The sequence below is a fragment of the Ictalurus punctatus genome, chromosome 2 (genome assembly GCF_001660625.3).
Source record: "Ictalurus punctatus breed USDA103 chromosome 2, Coco_2.0, whole genome shotgun sequence".
In the NCBI taxonomy this organism is placed as follows: Eukaryota; Metazoa; Chordata; class Actinopteri; order Siluriformes; family Ictaluridae; genus Ictalurus; species Ictalurus punctatus.
This window is the reverse complement of record NC_030417.2, coordinates 13,379,122-13,385,466: the sequence shown is the minus strand read 5'-3', so window position 1 is coordinate 13,385,466 and position 6,345 is coordinate 13,379,122.

Genomic DNA, 6,345 nt, shown 5'->3' with positions numbered 1-6,345 from the left:
GCTTCAGATTAAAGGTGCTGTATGTGCATTTAGTATGATCTAATTTTATGTTAATTAGGTTACTAAAACAAACATTCCAAAATTTTCTATGTATTTGTATAGCTTGGGGAATAGACAGTCTCTATAGTATGTATTACAAGTGTTGAACTATTAATTGAACATTGCATATGATGAACGTTGTTATTGTAGGAAGATGTACTTATGGTAGGCAGTCACTTGGTGTGTAGTGCCTTGGAGGTGTTGTCGGACAGCAGTTCCGGTACGAGGCTGCTGGGGTGCAGGGCATCAGGATGAAACAACCTAGGACGCTCCCAGAACAGGTTCCAGTTATTAACAAACAGCAGATTCTGTTCATTACACCAGTGGTTTTCAATATGGGGGCCACCAGGGGGGCCTCAACAATTTGGTGTGAAAATTAAATAAATACATCATATAGTAATGCATATATAAAAAAACATGTTATTTCTACCAATACATATTAAAATCACATTTGCTATACCTAACTTTCTAATTGCTAAACAGACAAAACATCAACATAAAGAAGGGGGATATATTCAGAAGTCTGTATTTTTAATGTGTTTTAAAGACAAAAGGGGGGCCTCGATCAAATGTTAATGCTATTTGGGGGGGCCTTGCCCTGGAAAAGTTTAGGAACCCCTGCATTACACCAAGAAACTAATCAGTCATTCAAAGCAAGGAGTCTACTGAACTTTTCAGCTCCACGTCTGTATGAGGGAAGAGGTCCAGAGACGATGATCTTCGTGGTGGGTGATCTGCCTCATACCGTTTCAATCAGGCTGGCCCTCTTCAGAACCCCTGTCTGCCGCAGCCTGATGTTGTTTCCCCCCGCATGCAGCATGACTGCTCCAATGCGCTTGTCCTTCTTCAGGATCCCGGGTACCTGCGCAGCAACATCAAGGACACGAGCACCAGAAAAACAATGTGTGTGCACCTTACCCTTTGTTGAAGCGACGTGGATGTTTCGCACAATGGAGTCCCCAACCATCACAGCGTTTGGTCTGGTCTGACGGAGAGGGGCGAAGCGGTTCCTGGTTGGGATCTCGAACACCGGAGGTGGAGAGGTCATCGCCCGGGGTATGGCTCTCGCCTTTCGCTGCTGGTGCACCCAAGGTTCGTGGTGTGTCGGCGCCGGTGTGATGGAGACCTCGGCTGGAAAAGTCTTGGGTGCACGGTCCCTGCACAGAGAAACACATGGCATAGAGGGACTGGGAGTGGTAATACCACGCTGCGTGCTTACCTTAGATGTGTAGGCAGAAGCAGAAGATGTTTCCAGCACGGTTCTTCGCTCCAGCAGCTGGGTCTGCTTGTCGAGTAGGTCACGGATCTGTTTTTCCACATCCTCCAGTTCCAGCAGCACCATGTGCAGCTCAAGCGAGTCCTCATCTGCACTCAAAAGCGGAGAAACAACAGACATATTTGCTTTAAAAAACAGCTGTAAATGAGATAAATGTGAAATGTAAACAAGGCTAGCGGTAAGGTGATGCTAGTGGGCTACAAGCTAGTCATGGATGTTTGTAAGAACCAATAAAACAGTGACAGCGCAACGTTACGATTGTTTTATCTAAAGTAGTATCAGTGATATTTGTAAACGTTCTAAAGGTAAAAATAAGTAAAATTTTAAAGTATAGAGATTAGAAGTATAGAGATTAGACACTGCTTCTTGCGACACCAAATTCAGACCTGCGACACACTCAGATCCTCTAACTCCATGAGAGTTTTGAGAGGCCGTGGTAAGAGCTACAATATGAACAAACATTGAGCTACAATATGAACAAACTATTTATCAAAAACAGAATACATCTTTTATGTGACAAACTGTCATGCATCTGACCTATGAATATTCACAAAAATAGCACAAAGTACTCACAAAGAACACACAGGGGTGGACACCAGAAAGGAGTCAATCTCTGTGAAAACTCCACTGCCATCTAGGCCATTGAATGTCTGGTTATCCAGTGGAGTAGGGTGAATGTCCACCTCATTCATAAAAGTCATACATATCAGAAAACAGTAAGCTTTCAATCTCAATGGTTAATATTCAAACAAGAGCTCATAAAGACTGTGGAAAGGTATTTTTGGTAATTTTTATGATACTCGCCTATTTAGTATGTGTGTAGTACTGGAAACTCATGAAAAACAGTTTTTCTGAATTATACCCCTCAGAATTAACACACTGAGGCACACAGCAATAAAGTGAAGAGCTGATTTAATGTCTTTGGTAAGAAAACCTTCTCTGTTAAATGGTTAAAACGCTCATTCTAATGACAAACAACTTCTTAACAAGTCATATAAAACACTTCTCTCAGACAGCGGCAGCAGTAACGCGTGCTCTCATAGCCCCAAAGGTAAGACAGACAGTGCCATCTTGTGTACCTAACCGACTGAACTTCAGCTAGACGCAAGCTAGTGTTAATATGTTCACTAATATGTTCAACTTTAAAAAGCATGCAAATAATCAGTTATTTACAACTTCCTACAAAATCCTGTGATTTAATGTACGGTTTTGTATGCAAGAGATTTCGTATTCCCCTAAAAAATGAAATAAAAATAAATCTTAGTGAACAATCACATCTAGATATATTTCTTTGAAATTACACAGCAGTAACTTCATTAATCAGTAATGGCTTTCAAGTATATAGCGTTATAAGTAATATAGCATTTCAAGAATGTTAACATTGTTCAAGCTCCTTTTCTACATATATTCGACATTGATGATTTTTTTTGTCATGATCAAGCCCCTTTTCTACTAACTGTAGCTTTCATTTAAATGGCAGGGGTTCACTTGACTTCGTCGAAAGCGTGTTTGCGTGGAATATGCATAAATAAATATAATATACATACATACATACATACATGCACACACAATATATACATATATACATACATACATATATACATATGAATATATATATATATAAAATATACATATATGAATATTAGGGATGCAGCGAATGCGACCGAAAATAGCAAGAAAGAAAGCACTTTCGGTGTTAAGTGAAAAGGCCGAATAAATTTGACCGAACAATGACGTGTTTGATGACACGCCAAATAGCCTAGCTACCAGAGAGAGACGCGTAAATTTCACGACCTCCACTTCCAGCAGCACGCTCGGAGCGATGAGGGGGCATGCTCATGCACGAGCTATGTGCACGATCGCATGCTCTTCGGATGTTGACAACCATGACATTGTTTACTGTGGACACGTACGTTTGTTTTGTTTCTGTTCCGGAATATTCTGTCACGTCGTGAGACGTAAGGGAGTAGAGTACAGAAGCAGGTAAATACGTATTTATTTAAGGGAACAGAACATTAACAACGTATCTAACTATTCTATATCTACTCTAATACACCGCGATGTGTACAGGCACTCAAGTGGTATATATGCCGAATATAATCAGCCGTATATAACCGAATAGAACCATTTTTTGCACTCTTGTCAATGCACTTTTTTGTTGTAGACTACAGAGTGTTACATTCTTTAAGCAGTCAGTTATAGGTCTAACATAGGCTATTCAAGGGGGGCTCAAAGATGACCACATAAAAATATTTTTATTTTACTAATTTATTTATTTAAAGTTATATTGTGCCTTGTTGGTAGCCTATGCCTGCTGGAATTAAAACAATTATTTTTTCTTTGAAAAGCAAGACAAAATAGTAAAAAGCACATTTTGACTATTTAATTTATGCAATGGTGAAAAAAATGGTAAAATAAATGGAAAAAACACGAAAAAACGTGTTCGGTATTCGGCCAAGTTTTTCATTATATTCGGTTTCGGCTTCGGCCAAGAATTTTCATTTCGGTGCATCCCTAGCGAATATATATACACACATATATAAATATAATATACAACATAATATATACACACATATGTATGTGTAATTACATACATATATACACACATATATATATATATATATATATATATATATTTCACACACGTATGAAATATATATAAAATACACACACACATATATAAAATATACACATACATAAAATATACATACATATGTATGTGTGTATGTATATGCATGTATGTATATTTTGTGTATATTTTATACACACACACACACACATATATATATATATATATATATATATATATATATATATATATAAATAAATATACACATACATAAAATATACAAACATATATACATGGGTAAATATATATAAAAAATGTACATACGTGTGTATATATACACACATAAATATACATACATATGTGTGTGTGTGTATATGTGTATATGTGTGTATATATATATATATATATATATATATATATATATATATATATATATATATATATATATATATATTATCACGATTCCCCCTTGAAGCAGTGTGCTCTAAGCGCAAATGCGCGAGCACCTGCTTTTCCGCTGTCGACCGTAGTGACATTGGGACACGTGTGTTTTTGTTTATGTTTGTCATGTCTCCTCCCTGTTCCGTCATTGGCTGGGAATTCACGTGGTCTGTATTGCTCCCAGCTGATAGCAGTTTAAACGCTAATCAGGTCCGCATATATACCGCGCGCTTCCCAGCACACAACGCGGAAGATTAAGTAAGAAGTCGTAAGTAAATGTTTAGCGTTAGTTTAGTTCGCGTCATAGTCATAGTCATAGTCAGTTCGCGCTGGATTCTCCGCTTCCAGTCCCTCGTTCTAGTTCGTGTCTTGTTTTGGTTATCGACATAGATTCCTGCCTAGCCCCGTGTATGCCTGTTTGCCAATCGCCTGACCTCTTGCATGTTTATGGATTACGTTTTGGATCACGTTTTGGATTTGTCTGCCTGCCTGTCTCTTTAAATAAACAACTGTTATCCTGCACTTGCATCCGCTGTATCTCTGCTCCGTCACGATGTGTGACAGAATCTTCCGCCGAAACATGGATGCAGCAGGAGAACGGAGGAGACGCAGAACCCGGAAGTCGACGCCCACCGTCCCTGCTATGGACTCAGTCCACTTCCCACAATGGACAATTATGGAGCTTCCTGATCCATTTGACGGATTTTTCATTTGACAGAGTATTTCCTGGTAGATTGTCAATTCTATTTCTCCAGCCTGTCAGACCCTAAGCCAGAGGAGAAGCACTGGCTCCGATTCATGTGGTCCCGGTTCTTTGGACTGGCCCATCAATGGGTGCAGCTCAAACTGGATAAGCACTGTAGGAACCTGGACAGTGTAGAACAGTTTGTGGGGGAATTCATGATGCGATTTGGGAGTCCGGAGGCAAAGGAGGAGCTAGAACAACTTCTCAGGGGGGTAAGTCTGGAAGGTGAACCTGCCCTGCCTTTTACCCACTATTACAGGCAACTTCATGCAGAGCGCAACTCTGAGATCCAAGTCAAGTCTCACGTCCCTGAGATCCAAGTCAAGTCTCACGTCCCTGAGCTCCAGGTCCAGCCTCCAGTCCCTGAGCTCCAGGTCCAGCCTCCAGTCCCTGAGCTCCAGGTCAAGTCTCACGTCCCTGAGGTCCAAGCCAAGCCTCCAGGCTCTGACGCCCAAGCCAAGCCTCCAGGCTCTGACACCCAAGCCAAGCCTCCAGGCTCTGACGCCCAAGCTCTGCTAATATCTCAGCCTGATCAATGACCAAATGCTGCTCACGCCCAAGATACCGACCCGGTCACCCAAGTTCAACCCACTGACACGCACAGCCAAGTTCTGCTCACACGCCGGTCTGCCGACAAGCCCGGCCAAGTTCCGCCCGCGCCCCCGTCTGCCGACACGCCCGGCCAAGCTCCGCCCGCGCCCCCGTCTGCCGACACGCCCGGCCAAGCTCCGCCCGCGCCCCCGTCTGCCGACACGCCCGGCCAAGCTCCGCCCGCGCCCCCGTCTGCCGACACGCCCAGCCAAGCTCCGCCCGCGCCCCCGTCTGCCGACACGCCCGGCCAAGCTCCGCCCGCGCCCCCGTCTGCCGACACGCCCAGCCAAGCTCCGCCCGCGCCCCCGGCTGCCGACACGCCCGGCCAAGCTCCGCCCGCGCCCCCGTCTGCCGACACGCCCCGCCCATCCAAGCTCCGCCCGCGCCCCCGGCTGCCGACACGCCCAGCCAAGCTCCGCCCGCGCCCCAGTCTGTCGACACGCCCAGCCAAGCTCCGCCCGCGCCCCCGTCTGCCGACACGCCCAGCCAAGCTCCGCTCGCGCCCCAGTCTGCCGACACGGCCAGCCAAGCTCCGCCCGCACCCCAGTCTGCCGACACGGCCAGCCAAGCTCCGCCCAAGTCCAAGGTTCACCTAGTGACCTCAGAGCCTCAGCCTCCCTGTTCAGCTGTGGACATCGCTCAGCCTCCCTGTTCAGCTGTGGACGTCGCTCAGCCTCCCTGCTC